The sequence below is a fragment of the Sander lucioperca genome, chromosome 12 (genome assembly GCF_008315115.2).
Source record: "Sander lucioperca isolate FBNREF2018 chromosome 12, SLUC_FBN_1.2, whole genome shotgun sequence".
Lineage (NCBI taxonomy): Eukaryota > Metazoa > Chordata > Actinopteri > Perciformes > Percidae > Sander > Sander lucioperca.
This window is the reverse complement of record NC_050184.1, coordinates 30,723,123-30,738,767: the sequence shown is the minus strand read 5'-3', so window position 1 is coordinate 30,738,767 and position 15,645 is coordinate 30,723,123.

The following is a 15,645-nucleotide window of genomic DNA, read 5'->3' as shown; positions in this document are numbered from 1 at the left end:
AGAAGGAATGTAAAATGCCTAAACCAAGGAGGATTCATTGTTCTAGGGCGCTTATTACTATTAGGCAATAATGACAACAAATAAGTATTACAGTAGTTATATTTATTTAATAGCATTTTTTTTTTTTTTATCATATCACCCCTTGATTTTTCTTCTGCTGTTACAGTTCCCTGTCATGTCACCAAATGTACAATGTTTAGTCTTGTCCCACTTGTCTTGTCTATTTTATCTAAATAAAGATTGTGGGCCAACTCCTTTTCTAATTCTCTCACGACTAATTCTTTTTTTTTTGTGAATTGATCACTTTTCTGCAGCTAGGACATATCCACTGTTTAGGAATTCTTTTAATGCGAAGGCAAGTTTGGTGAAACTTTTGACTGAACAAAAACCTGACACACAGACCAACATGTTCCCTACTTCTGGCTCACGGCAGTAGCACCACTGTTGACCTCGATTTTGAAATATTGCTGCTGGTTTTGGAGCAGAAAAATACTTGGCAATTAGCTCTGGAATTATACGTTTCTTAAAAAATTCTCTAGCACATGCCAACTCTTTCTCAAAAAATGGCACATCTGGTGTCACACGTTCCACAAAAGGTGAAGGTATAGTTTCCCTTTCAGTCTAAAGTATACAATCACAATAAGGTTTTTCAGTAACAAACAACTGCATTTGTACTTGATAATAAAATGCATGGTCCCTCTTCAGCTTGATGCTTCCTTGATCATCTTTTTCAAGGCAAAAGTCTGCAAAAAACAAAGAATTTCACCAGTTTATTGAACACCAGTGACACATGCCTCATTTACAGAGAGGTCTTTGGCACAAAATGAGCACTTTATCTCTATTACATCTGAACCACAGCAGCTGCAGGAAACATATCCATCAGGTGAGGTTCTGATAAATGGATGTGAGGGTGAAATCCTGAATCCAGCAGTTTCCACCAGGACATCTGAGTGTGAGAAGCAATGCTGCGTTTCATAGTATCTTCTTGCCATGTTCTCATGCTTACATCCCCATCTGGAAAATAAATACAAACAGTTAAGATAGTTTAGATTAGAACTCTAATGCCTAGTATGCATTAATATTAACAATATCAGAGACCAAATGCTATTAAATGATAAATGTTATTAGGCAAAGTGGAATTCATGGTTTAAATTTAAGGATTAGTGAACTCATACATGAGACAACTGCTAAACTTATCTTCTTATCTTCTACACTCAAATACCTGGTAGCCTCAGTGGTGAAGTTATGAGACTTTGGATAGCATATATGTCTTATCAGGGACACTGAGGGCTTTTTGACATCTGTCTTTGTGGCTGCTCTGAAGGTAGATGCTGTTATTCTACCACTTCTCTGATCAAACCAGGTTTTGGACTTAGACTGTGCTCGAGTCTCCTCTACGATATCACTCTGAAAATATGATTGAAATGGTTTCATAATTACATTATTAAGTGTGCAAATGTATCATTTTAGTCTGACAACATACACATACAGTACATGTTTCCGTTTATATTTGACTATGATCTCTAAGCTTCATTTATTACAATGTAACTCTTATAAAATTATGTACCTGTTCTTTTGTCACAGTTATGTGTTCAAACAATGCTTCTGCTCGGTCTTGTAACTCTACTAGATTTTCCTCCCTTGTCTGCTTGTCATAAAGATTTGTGAGGGGTTCTGATAGATCTAGCAGGACAGCTTTTGGCACATATGATGCTGCATAGTCTGTTACAACAGAGAGGACTGCTGGCTTTATGATCTGTCCCTCTTATGTACAGCTTTTGGAGAGGTTGTTGTAAAGTTGGGCCTGCTCTGTATGGGTGAGCGGTGGGAAAGTTGGTGGTATGTTACAGCTATATGTTCTTCTCTTTCCTGGTTATGCTGCCATACCCTGAACAACACAGCTGACATGGGAGCAGCACTCACCCAGTCCAGCTGTGCAATTACAGTGGGCTCCTAACACAACCCCATAATTCCTGACAACCACCCATGGCTTCAACTGAGGATCATTCAGTCTCTGGGAATGAATTACTTGTAATAAAGATGTAATGGCATTTTTGTGATGAAAAGTGCACTGATATAGCTAATGTACGTCAGCCAACGTTAGTAGCTAACCGTTGGCGAACGTTACAGACTAGCTAACGCTAGCTAGCTATACAAGTTATAACACTGACTGCATTAACGTTACAATTTAACTTACCCTTCCAGTGACGACAAAGCAATTTTTAGCCGGTAGACTCCAAAACTGAATATTCATCACGAATCCAGCTGATTGCGTGCATTTATATCCCTCCAGGCTTTTGTAGGCTTTCAAAAACTATCCAGAGTAGGACGAAGGAAAGTTGATTAGATAGTTGTAAATATCTGGATATTGAAGGTCGGGAAAGCTTTCCGTTTCACTTGTTAAGGTCGTAAAAATAACTCCGGGAGCATTATATGGATCACTAATGTTTAATCGATCAAGTTTTGCCTGGAGCATCAACCATGGATGTATGACGTCGCGACACCACGCTTCAGTCGTGTCGGTCAAATGGATCTATACCGTTAGCCCTGTGACTTCGGTCGCTACAGGTTGACACACAAGTGAACGTTTGCTTTGAAATAGCTCCATTTCCCAAGAAAAGTGGATTTATTTCGGTGTTCTGGCGAACCTCTTGGACCCTATGGAAACATGCGACCAGTGTTTCAAATCTGCAGAAGAAAGAACCACGCTTTTCTCTAGAAGGAAATCAGACAACACGGACCGCTTTTCCCTCCCGAGTCGACTCTGAACCGTTCCACACAACCTGCCCGGGTGGAGTTGTTTCGTTAACCCCTGGCCAAGTGGTTAACCCGTTTCTGTTCTACATGGAAAATCCGCTGGACAAACTTAACGGACTGCACACAGTAAGGAGGCTTGAGCTTTTCTGGGCAGAGAAATGTATGTGTTTTTATTAATGTAATAACTGCTAATGCTGCAATCGTGTTATGACATTAAGTGATTTGGGTTAATAAGCGCTACTGGTGCGCCTTGATTTATTAATCTGATTGAACCGCCGAGTGCAATCTGTTTTACTGTGAATGTATTTTGATCACGATACTCATTGATGATGTGTTTGAAACTGTAGCTTGGTTAAAACTGTAATTGCTACCCTGCTGACTCCTCTTTGTGGGTGACACACACACACACTCTCACAGGCCCAGAGACACAGAGACGTTTCACCATATGCTTGATTTGTTTTGGTTGTAGTTTGTAAAAAGGTATATGGGTTTTCCTGATTTAAGAATTATTGATTGGCCATTGATAATTTGATTGTTTGTCTTGAGTTACGAATGCACATATTCATAACTTTATTAATATTGATAAAACATCTTTGATAATTTTCCACGATGTTTTGCGCTGCTCAGCTTCATAGTTGTTCTGCAGCTGTGCAAGCTGTGCTTGGAGGACAGCGTGTTGCCGATGGGCTCTGCTCTGATAGATGAGCACTAATTGACCAAGCACGCGTTGAATGGAAGCTTTTAGCATCCAAGACGGATGTGCAATGTAAGCTAATAGTTCCTGGAGCATCTCATCGCAGGTACTAGCTTCATAACCATCAAGGTTATTTCTATCCTCTACGGAGTCTAGGATGAGACAAGCGACCACATTCTACTGTGTCGGTTGGCTCATTGGAAGCTTTCACTTCCAGCCTCTGGTAATCAAAGCAACAAATTTTACCTCTTTAGTAAACAGATTGCTACCAGGGCTAAATTCCTTTGTGGTGACAAAGGAAAACTAACTGTGAAAAAGTTAATGCAAGGAGCAGGTGAAAGGCTTTTAACCTGTGGTTCTTTAGATTTAAGTGTTGACTGCTAATTACCAACAACCTAATCCTGTCAGGATGTCACAGAGGTCGCACACCTCAGGTGAGTAATAGTTGTTACTGTCAAAAGTCAGGGTGTTAGTCAGGGATTTCAAGATCAAGTGTTTTTGGCAGGTTGCAGAAAAAATAATTTTCAAAAAATTTAAAATTAAAAAATATAGATTATTATGCATAAATATTGCAATAAAGCTGGTATTCAACGCTCACACGGGGCACCATTTGTTGGGAATTGGTATGGTACAGATTCAATTATTGGCAAATTATCAAATATGTTTTATCAATATTAATAAAGTTATGAATATGGGTATTAACTTTACAAAATTGACAAACAATCAAAATGGTCAAATCAAATCAATCAATCAATCAATCAATCAAAACACAGCTGCAGGTGTCAAGGTTGCTAGACAGCAGGAGCGGCACTTCGTGACGCAAGGGTAAGGCATAACCTCCCTAGACTAGACCATCTTATTTCGGAGACTGCTCGGTTTGGCCTTCGTGGGCTTTCGAAGGCTGTGGCCGAGGTAGACTTCGAAGGCTGTGGCCCTGAATTGGGACAGAGCTTTAAAGAATGTTAGGGCCAGAGATGGCAAAAGTACTCACTTCCCGTACTCAAGTAGAAGTACAGATACTTGTATTAAAAAATACTCTGGTAAAAGTAGAAGTACTGATTTAACTTATTTACTCAAGTAAAAGTAACAAAGTACAGGCTTGGAAATTTACTTAAAGTATAAAAGTAAAAGTAGCTTTGCGAATGACAACCATTTTTTATGCAAAGCTACCTGGAGCACACAAATGTTACTAGAGTGCAAGCTGAGAAACTTCAGTGGACATGGAAAAAAGGCTCTTTATATGCCATTGCCTACATTTTAAATGGATGTCTGCCAATATGCCTAAAACATCACATATATGATTATTGTGAGACTGGGACTCCAGGTTAATAAGATTCTGACTGAGTAGCTATTTATGAATTCAGTTGTGATTCTGTGAGAATTCACAGATCCAGTTTCTCTTTTTTTAATCTTCCCCTTAACATTTAAAGGAATCTACATGTATGTGTGTGTGCTCAAATATGGCTTCTGGAAAATAAAGGATAAAATATGAATTACTAAACAGACATTAATTAAGAAATTCCCCATACTTAAGAGTTGCGCAGCACATTGGCCAGGAGTCATTCTTGATGTCTACTATCTCAAACATCTCTCTTAGATAAGGCCAAGGATTTCTTGCTGCTTGTCTGCCGATTTCTTCATTTTCAATCATGTCGCCATCCATACTATATGTGCTAACGTTACCACCATCAAGCCGCAATGATTTGCCGCGAATGAATGCAGAATGCCGCCGAATCTGTCGAGGTGTCTTGTAGTGGTGTGTCAAGTGCAACGTACAGTATATTCCCATCCAATTAGATTGAATGTGGTATTGATGACGCGAAAATAACGGTAACTCCAGTGAAATTATTTGAAACTTGTTAGTAAGGACTAAATTTGGACTGTGTTTAAAGCTGATTCTGGTTTCCAACTTCGCCCCAGGTGTGTCTGTTAAAACACGGACGGAGACAACTTCTCTCTTTTGATGCTTTATTAAGATCAAGCAACGCAACCTAGGTAACAGGTGAAGAACACAAACAACAAAATCACTAGCTAACTTACTTTAAATTTGCAAGAACTATAGACCAATACAACAACAGGCTTAAATGAACTGACAACATAAGTTATACGACTTACAGTTCTTAAGGACGCACACACACGATCTCAACTGATTATCCTCCGGACAGCTAGTCTCTTTTTCTTTTTGCTCCGTGTGTCGCGCGCGCCCGCTCGCGGTGAGGCGCGTGTCTGTGCTATTCTCCGACATGACGACCTCTTGTACAAAACTAAAGTAACGAGCCAATTTTGTAAAATGTAAGGAGTAGAAAGTACAGATATTCATGTTAAAATGTAAGGAGTAAAAGTAAAAAGTCGCCACAAAAAAATCTCCCATCTCTGGTTAGGGCATAACCATTTTAAGAAGGATATCACCAAACATTTTTTGAATGTTTTTATAGAATATTTTTGTACCTTTAAAAAAAACATTCTGGTAACCAAAAGAAAAACTTTCCGCTAAAAACATTACGAGAACAATGCATGATAACATTCTCAGAACGTTGTGGAACAAAACAATTCTAGCTGGGAAGAGGGATAAGCAAAGTTATGAATATGTATAATGAGAATGATCTACTTTATAGCTTTGATGATTTAACAAGAATTTATATCTCATCAAACATTTCTTCAAATACCTACAAATCAGGAGTTATATTTTAACAGCACTTTAACAACCCCCCTATAACATTTCTCTGTCTAGCCTCGAAAAGGCTATACTGAATAATCTTCAAAGACGCGGCCAGAGCTCCTTATTATACAAGATTATTGTAAATTAATCTAAAGAATCTTCAGAGAAAAGAAAATCAGCTTGGTTTATAGACTTGGATGAATGAAAGAGAGTTTGCCAAGATGCACAAACCCAAACTATTAACACCATATAAACTTAGCACAAAAAGTAAGGAAATTTGTGTTTGGTAGATTATTTCTCTGTGGTAACAATTGGCCTCATTCTCTCTTCACCAAACTACCAGGAGGAGAAGAGTGCAAAATGGCTTCAGGTAGGGTCCTGCAGATAAGGTTCGCACCTTCCTGGAACTTTGATTCTTCCCATTGGTTCAGAGGTTCCTCAAATGCAGCATGGGGCCTTAAACTATAAAACCCTCTGACACACAGAAACTAACGTCTTCCGCTGGTGGCTCACGCTGCTGAAGGAAGCACACAAGTGCTAAAAACTTCCATTTCTGAACAAAGTGGATTTAATTAAGGGGATCCTGGAAACACACGTCGTGTTTCAACGCTGCAGAGAGAACAACGACGTTCTCTAGAAGAAAATTGGACACGATGTTTCTTCAAAGTTGGCTCTGGCTTGTTCCCCACTGCCCTGGGGACCAGAAAGTTTCTCCGTTGCCGCTGACGAGCGACACGGGCCGTTCTGTTTTAACGTGGAAAGCTATGGACAGACACGAACGGACTGAACACACAGTAAGAAGGTTTTCTGGGCAGAGGAATAGTGTGTTTTATTAATGTGTAAAGGCTAATGCTGCCACTTGTTTGCCCTTAATGTGATTTGCGATTAATAATGTACTACTGGTGCAAGTCTGTTTATTAATTTGATCAAACCGTCGAGTCCAATCTATTTTCTGTGAATGCACTCTGATCACAGTGCAATGTTGATATGTTGTGTTGAATATTGCAGCTAGCTTGTTAGACTGTAATTAATACCTGCTAACTCCCCTTTCACGGAGTTTTAGTTATTGTACTGAGTGAGATAATCAGGTTTTTCAAAGTGTCTTTCTTTCACTAAGGGGCTTTCTTTCCTCTTTCTCACACACACACACACACACACACATACACACACACACACACACACACACACGCCCAAGTGAACAGCTGGCCAACAGCGAGGCACGTACGTTGAATAGCTACACAGCTAGCACATAGCGAAGTATCTAGTGTGTCCCTCTTTGTCAGCAACACGTTAGTTTGAGAGCTAACTGACTAGCTTTGTCACGTGGCGTTGCAATGCAGCCCACTACCGCCCTCTTGAGGCTAAATAGGTTTTGTGCAGCTAACACATAGCCTAGCTTCAGTGAGCTAACGGCTAATCTGGGCGTGACCGAGCAACCCCCGGGTTGCGTCTCCTTGCACTCTCTCTCTCTCACACACACACACACACACACACACACACACACACACACACACACACACACACACACACACACACACACAAACACACACACACACACACACCCAGATCACAGCACATGCTGGTTTGTTTTTGCTTTGTTTTGATGTAGTTTAAAAAAGGTATATTGGTTTTAATTGATCAAAGGATTATTGATTGGCCATTGATAATTTTGAAGTTAATAAATTCTACTATATTTTAAATAGCAGTTGTCTGTGATTATTTGTGTACTTATTGTAATAACCAGCTGGTTAAACAGGTCGTTGCTTGCATTCACCCTTTCTTTTGTTCCTTTAAAGAATACCAGATAGATTAACCAAGCTCTGTATTTTAAAGGGAACACCACCTAATGAGACCATTTCACAGTTTGATTATTAGTCCCTGACTTCCAGGGTGGTGCCCCGTTTTGATTGTTTGTCAATTTGGTGAAGTTATTAATACGCATATTCATAACTTTATTAATATTGATAAACATCTTTGATAATTTGCCAATAATTAAATCTGTACCCTACCAATACCCAACAGTGGGTTGCGCCCATGAAAAATTTGCCAAATCTTCTCTGCCAGTGCCAAACAGCTTATTCTGCCATTGACTTGTTTGGTGTTTGGTGGATTGGATGATTGAAGTTTGAAGAAACAAGACATATTGGCAATTTAACAATTTATTCATTTCACAAACAGGAGCCTCAGTAGCGTGTGGAAGAACCATACACAGCCACAACAGCCTGGCACCTCCTCCTCATGCTGGTCACCAGCCTGGTCACACACTGCTGTGGGATGGCATCCCATTCTTCAACCAGCATTTGTCGCAAGTGGTTATGTTGGTCACTCTGGCACGAACAGCATGCCCAAGCTGATCCCACAAGTGTTCAATGGGGTTGAGGTCAGGACTGCTGGCAGGCCATTCCATCCTCTCCACTCCCACATTCTAGAGGTAGTCTATGATAAATCCTGCCCTGTGGGGGCGAGCATTGTCATCTTGGAGGATAGAGTTCGGTCCCAGACTGTGGAGATATGGGATTGCCACTGGTTGCAGAATCTCATCTCTATATCTCTCTTCATTGAGATTGCCTCCAATGATGACAAGCCTCGTTTTTCCAGTGAGGGAGATGCTGCCCCACACCATCACACTGCCTCCACCAAAAGTGTTACTCTATCGGTGCAGCAATCAGCATAGGGTTCTCCACGTCTTCTCCACACTTTGACCCTATGATCCAACTGCCGTAGGCGGAATCATCCAATCCACCAAACACCAAACGAGTCAATGGCAGAATAAGCTGTTTGGCATTGGCAGAGAAGATTTGGCAAATTTTTCATGGGCACAACCCTTGTTCCTTACAAATGGGGCACCATTTGAAAGGGAACTAAACAGGCTTTCCAACAGTATATGATTTATTGCCAAAAAGCATTGTTACCTCAGAGAAATAATCTACCAAACACAAATTCCCTTACTTTTTGTGCTAAGTTTATAAACTATTACAATTTAAATGGATCATGCGTACTACAGCTGGGAAAATAAGTATTGACAACATTTTTCTCAGTAAAGATATTTCTGATGGGGCTATCGGCATGAAATTTTCACCAGTCAGTAACAACCCAAGTAATCCACACATACAAAGATATCAAAACATTTATGTCCATGACAAAAGTTAGGTGTAATAAAGTGGAATGATAATGGGAATAAATATTGAACACATGAAGAAAAAGGGGTGTAAAAAAGCATGGGAAGCCAATAAACCAGCTGAAATCTGTCAGTATTTAGGAAGCAATCCTGCCCCCTATTAGTGCAAATTAATATCAGCTGGATTAGTCCTAATTGATGGCCTATAAAAAGGTTTCTCATTACCAAGGGTCACTCAAGAAGCATTTCATGATGGGTAAAAGCAAAGAGCTGTTTGGAGGAGAAATGGCACTGCACATCACCCTAAAAACACAATACCAACAGTGAAGTTTGGAGGTGGGAGCAACATGATGTGGGGCTGTTTTTCAGCATCTGGCACTGGCAGACATCATATAATTGAAGGAAGGATGAATGGAGAAATGTACCGTGACATTCTTGATAAGAATCTGCTGCCATCCACCAGGATGCTGAAGATGAAACGAGGGTGGACATTTCAGCAAGACAATGATCCCAAACATACAGCCAAGGAAACTCTCAGTTGGTTTCAGAGAAAGAAAATCAAGCTGTTAGAATGGCCCAGTCAATTATCCGACTTTAATCCAATTGAAAACCTCTGGAAAGAACTGAAGATCAGAGTTTATAGGGGATGCCCCCGGAACCTTCAAGATTTCTTTGTATGTGTGGAAAATTTCATGCCGATAGCCCCATCATAAATATCTTTACTGAGAAAAATGTTGACGCGTTCAATACTTATTTTCCCTGCTGTACATAACTCCCTCTCTGTTAGATCGGTTTGGCAATAATAATCCTGATTTATGTATTAAATGTGGTCTTGAAAAAGGCACATTTTGCCACTGCCTGGGAAAAGGTCATACAAACTATATCTGATGTGATATAGTTGTGATATGGATGTTATGTTATTACATAACATAACATCCATATGAAATCCAGGTAATATGCAAGGTAAAAAAATCACTTCATTCAAAGTGAACGGGGTGCATAATCTGATAAAAAGGGGCAAGATACTGTCTAAGTTGAAGAATGAAAAAACACATATTGCTTGAGGATTGAGGAAACCCACCCGAGTGAAACTGAGCATATAAAACTAGCAAGGTCAGGGTTGCAATTTTACTAAGTAATGCCCTCACATATGAACATATTCTGGAAGAAAAGGATGGTGAAGGGAGGTACGTTTTAATAAAAGGGAACATGGAAGGTACCATGATTACTCTACTTAATATACTGTATATGCAACCCCAAACAGTGAATGGGGTTTTTTGAAAAAAATGTTTAGACATTATGGCCTCAGAAGGAATTCTAATATGTGGTAGTGACATGACAAACTCAATCGAGTTCGTCATGACCACTAGACAATCTAGGACAAGTAAAAAAATAAAGACTATGATGCAGGAAGTGGGAATTATTGATTTCTGGAGGGAGCTCTATCCACTGACCATGACTATACTCACTTTTCTCATCCCCACTCTGTTTATACACAGATAGACTACTTCCGAATGTATAGTACAGATTTACATAGAATTATCTGATATAGGAAATATTGATATCTCAGATCACAGCCCTATTTATCTTACTGTCAATCTGAATCAAAAATCGAGACAAACATAGAGGCTCAAATCAAGGAAGCATTAGAAAAGGAAATTCAAATGTATGTGGAGCTAAATGATACAGGGGGGGTGGCCCCTCCCATGCTATGGGATGCATTCAAGGCAGTTATGAGGGGCAACATTATTGCACGCACAGCCCATTTGAAAAACTAAAACAGGAACAATTAAGGAAACTAGTTAGAATTAAAGCAGTTTCAAAAAGAACATAAAAATAATATGGATTTGAATATTGCGCAACAAATCAAAACAATCAAGAAAGAGATTAACCCTTGTGTTGTCAACACAAGGGTTAATGAAATATGCAGGAAATACAAAAGAAACTTACATAAACAAAAATATTGGGAAGTTGGAGGCAAAGCATCTGCATTTTACCTGTCTGGAGGATTATGGTTCATTGTCTGGTTATAAACGTAATGTGTTGAAGACACAAGTTCTGGCTTTCAATCATGAATCCGCTAGAGATATTACTCAAAAATACCAGTTAAAGTGAATTTCTTTATCACCCCTTTGCATAAGCGACACAGGACTGGTAACTTGGACTGTTGGAGACAATGCCAGACTAGCAGTGCAGGTCACTATCACATATTCTGGGCACGCCCTGTTTTGATGACTTATTGGAAGAATATCCATCAAAATTTAGAGGAGATATTCAGAACTACTATCTCTTTTAGATTTGACGTTCTCTACCTGTGTAATATCCCCCAACAGATACACCCCAAAGATAGAACTCTTATAATAATCCTGCTGGCTGCATATAAAAAAACAAAAAATTGTAAAAGTTAAAGCCCCAAGCCCCAGTAATTGAGGACTGGATAGACATTCTTCATCAAATCTATACAATGGTACAATTAACATATTCCCTAAGAATACATCAGGGTAAGTTCGCCAGAATATGGTCAAGGTGGGTAGACTTTATAAGGTCCCTAAGACAGGACTTTACATGAGACATGCATGCACAATACTACAATTCCTCCCAGTTGTGTTTTGAGATTTAGGTTTGGGAGCAGAAATTGATGTCTGCTGAGAATAACCAAGGGGTGAATATTGATATATATGTACTTGAAGGTTTATGTTTTATTTGACTGATGTGGTCTTAATTCATTTTAAATTATAAGTAAGGTTCTTCTTGATAAAATGTTCATGTTATTAATGAACTGATGGACATGATTTGAACTTATGTATAACACTTTGTTTTGTATTATCTTCCCCCGATGTGGTAGATAAGTGGAAAAACAGGCATGTAACAAAGTATTTTCAGCTGTGCTTTGGAGAATTTCTGGTTGCCAATAAAAAATACAGAATAAAAGAAAAATGGAACCATTTGGGCTTGTCATCTCTCGCCTGTGTCCAGGCCATCTTATTTCCTCTTACTCATAGAGTTACATCCAGTAACTACTGTTCTTTGATGTTTTTCGCCGTGGCAGCCGCCACAACAGAACGTTACCAGCAGAAAGACTGGTACAATTATGGTATTGGTTTTTAATTTATTTGTTTCATTAGCAAGGACCACACCATCAACCAGATACATTTTTTTTTTTTTTTTTTTTTTTTTAAGATCAATTTTTACAGAACAGATGAACACAAATTGAACAAGAACAAACCCTCTTCCACCCCCCACCCTCTGCGGTCTCGAGGAAAAAAAACAAAAACACATAAACAAACGGAAATCACACCTTGCCTAGTCACTCTCCTCTATTTCTTGTGGCGCTGAGGTCATTAGGTCTGATATTTGTGCTGCTGTGTTTTTCCATAGGTCGATAGTCGATGATTTGGCTTTGTTAATCCTTGCTGTAGAGAGCTCGAGCATAACTATGTCCAGAAAATACACCAACCACTGTTTTGTAAAAAAAATGGAACCATTTGGGCTTGTCATTAAGATGTCATAAAAGTTATATGGCCAGTTCGACGACAGTGAATGCAGTACCGAGGTGATTTAATGAGTTTTAAAAAGATAGCTTTAGGATAACATTACTTGTTGTTACCACTAACTGTAGCTTGGTTAGCTGTATACAGTTGTCAAATTAGCTGACCCAGCCCCTGGGTGCAAAGAGCCAAACCCTGAAAGAAAACCATCTTGGTAGTGTATTGCCCTCGCCTCCTTTACTCCCGTAAATCTCAGAGGCTGTTTTTGGTGCCTTGCTGCAGCTTGGCACGTCTCTCACCCATTACACTGCCGCTGTCAGCGGGTTCAATGGTGCACCGTGCTCCCTGTCAGTCTCAGAGCCACAGGCTTTCTAAAGACCGGCTATTGTATCAACCTCCCCGAAATAAACAAAGTCCGCTCTTATCTGACTGCCACATCACACAGACTCCATTCTGCTGCAACTGAGAGGTGTAGCACAGTGAGGACAATAGACAAAAAGACAGAAGGGAAAATGACCCAGAGAGACACAAGCCCTGGATGATAGGACCTGAGGAGTCATGGTGATATACGGTGATGGTAATGAAGAAACCTGACAGAAAGTCAGTTATTTTGAAACTTAGAATACACTGGAAACATTCTAAATGTCCCTGAGAAAAGGAAGCAGTTTACTGAAGAAAAGTGTTTGTTGTTTACACCACCAAACATCTTCTTTGCAGATTTTTTAATGGATGGGAGATGCATTACAGCAGCGTTTTTTCTCTTTATGCGTCTGACAGAACACATCAGAGCTGAGTAAAGCTGCATTCACACACAATGTGGCGGTTGTCAGACAGTCCGGCAAAAACACAGGTCTTTTCAAGATGAGACTGAAGTGTTGTTGGGGCAGCTAAGGCCTAGGCGATATGGACCAAAAATCATATCTTGGTATTTTTCGGTGCAAAGTGGGCTCAGTGTATGTACTGTTCAGTTGTAAGTCAAAGCCAAAGTGAGATATCACAAGCACTTTCATTAAAACAGACTGTGATCAAAATAAGGAGAGGGGTTTTCTTCCCTGTTTGAAAATATACAGCTGCAACACATGTAAATGAAAAATAATATTAAATATATAATAACTAGACTACTAAATAAAAACAGGCCTATCTCTGAGAATGCTCCTTCAACTGTTTTCAACAACAGTAACAGACTGATAAAGAGAGAGCGAGCTCATAGACAAGAGAGGAAGTGTGCCATGGAGTGACGTGTATGATACTAAAGGTTTCTTTGATCATGAAAACGATTGTTACTGTAACATTTTCTAGTATCAGTTAAGTGTATGAACACTGCAAACTGGATTCTAAACTCCCAGAGTGCCGGCTGACTCATGTGAACAGGACCATAGCGGGTTGAATGCGCATAGGCAGGTCCTCAGTGTTTCATAGGTCTCATGTATAAAATGTCTGTATCGTCACTGCACTGCATTTTTATGAACTATAATAATATGGGTAAGATCTCTCGCCTGCTTCCAGGTGCCATCTCATTTCCTCTAACTCATAGAGTTACATCCAGTAACTACTGTTCTTTGATGTTTTTCGCCGTGGCAGCCCCCACAACAGAACGTTACCAGCGGAAAGACTGGTACAATTATTGTATTGGTTTTTAATTTATTTGTTTCGCTAGCAAGGACCACACCATCAACCAGATACATTTTTTTTTTCTTTTAAGATCAATTTCTTTTTTTTATCACTGAAAATACAGAACAGATGAACACAAATTGAAGAAGAGCAAAAACCCTCTCCCACCCCCCACCCTCTGCGGTCTCGAGAAAAAAAAAAAAAACAAATAAACAAACGGAAATCACACCTTGCCTAGTCACTCTCCTCTATTTCTTATGGCGCTGAGGTCATTAGGTCTTATATTTGTGCTGCTGTGTTTTTCCATAGGTCGATAGTCGATGATTTGGCTTTGTTAATCCTTGCTGTAGAGAGCTTGAGCATAACTCTGTCCAGAAAATACACCAACCACTGTTTTATAAAAAGCTACTTTCCTTCTGTCTCCCAAGCAGGTGTAATTTAGAGTCGTCATTAAGTAACAAAACAATCGGGTCAGTAGGAATACGACATCCTATCACATCAGATATTATTGAGTTGTTTTATTGCAGACTCTTGCACCTGTTCACACTCCCAAACCATGTGCAGGAAAGTTCCAATTTGTTCAGGTTGACAGAACGTGCAATAGGGAGTGGGAATGACTTTAGAGACATATCTCTTCTGAGGAGTCCAATATGTCCTATGACATATGTTGAAGTGAATATACTGGTGATTTGGGTTCTTGGAACAGTGAAAAATGTCCCAAACTTTCTATTAATTATTTTCTTATTATATAATTAATTTCTAATTAATTAATTGTGTTCCCCTCAGGGCTCAGCTCTCGCTCCCATTTCCTTGCTATCGGGAGTTCTCCAATGGATACTTGCATCAGTTTCGCATAGATCTTGAACACTAATCCTCTCACAGGAAAATCAACAAATCATTTAATGACTGGGTGCGCATCAAGATTGTTTCCCCATGGCACTCCATAACATTTTAGGGCCAATCTTAAGCGAAGGAATAAGAAGGATGTCCTTGGGACCTCAAAACTAGCTCTCAGGACTTCAAAACTCAACATACCTTTCTCATTGAATAGCTGGTCTAAAGTATAAATACCTCTGTCGCTCCACTGCTTACAAGCAAAGGGTTTGTTACCAGACATTAAGTGTGTATTGTGCCAAATTGGGGTGTTCAAATGCCACTTATTGGTGTAGCGTAGTTGCTGCTCCACCTGTTTAAAGTTGGTCAATGTGTTGGTGATAATAGGGCCATAAGCTAGCATACACTTTTTTGGACACACACCTGCAAAGGCAAGGTCTTGTAGTCTTAGACTTCTGGTGAGGTTTTGCTCTATTTCTCTCCA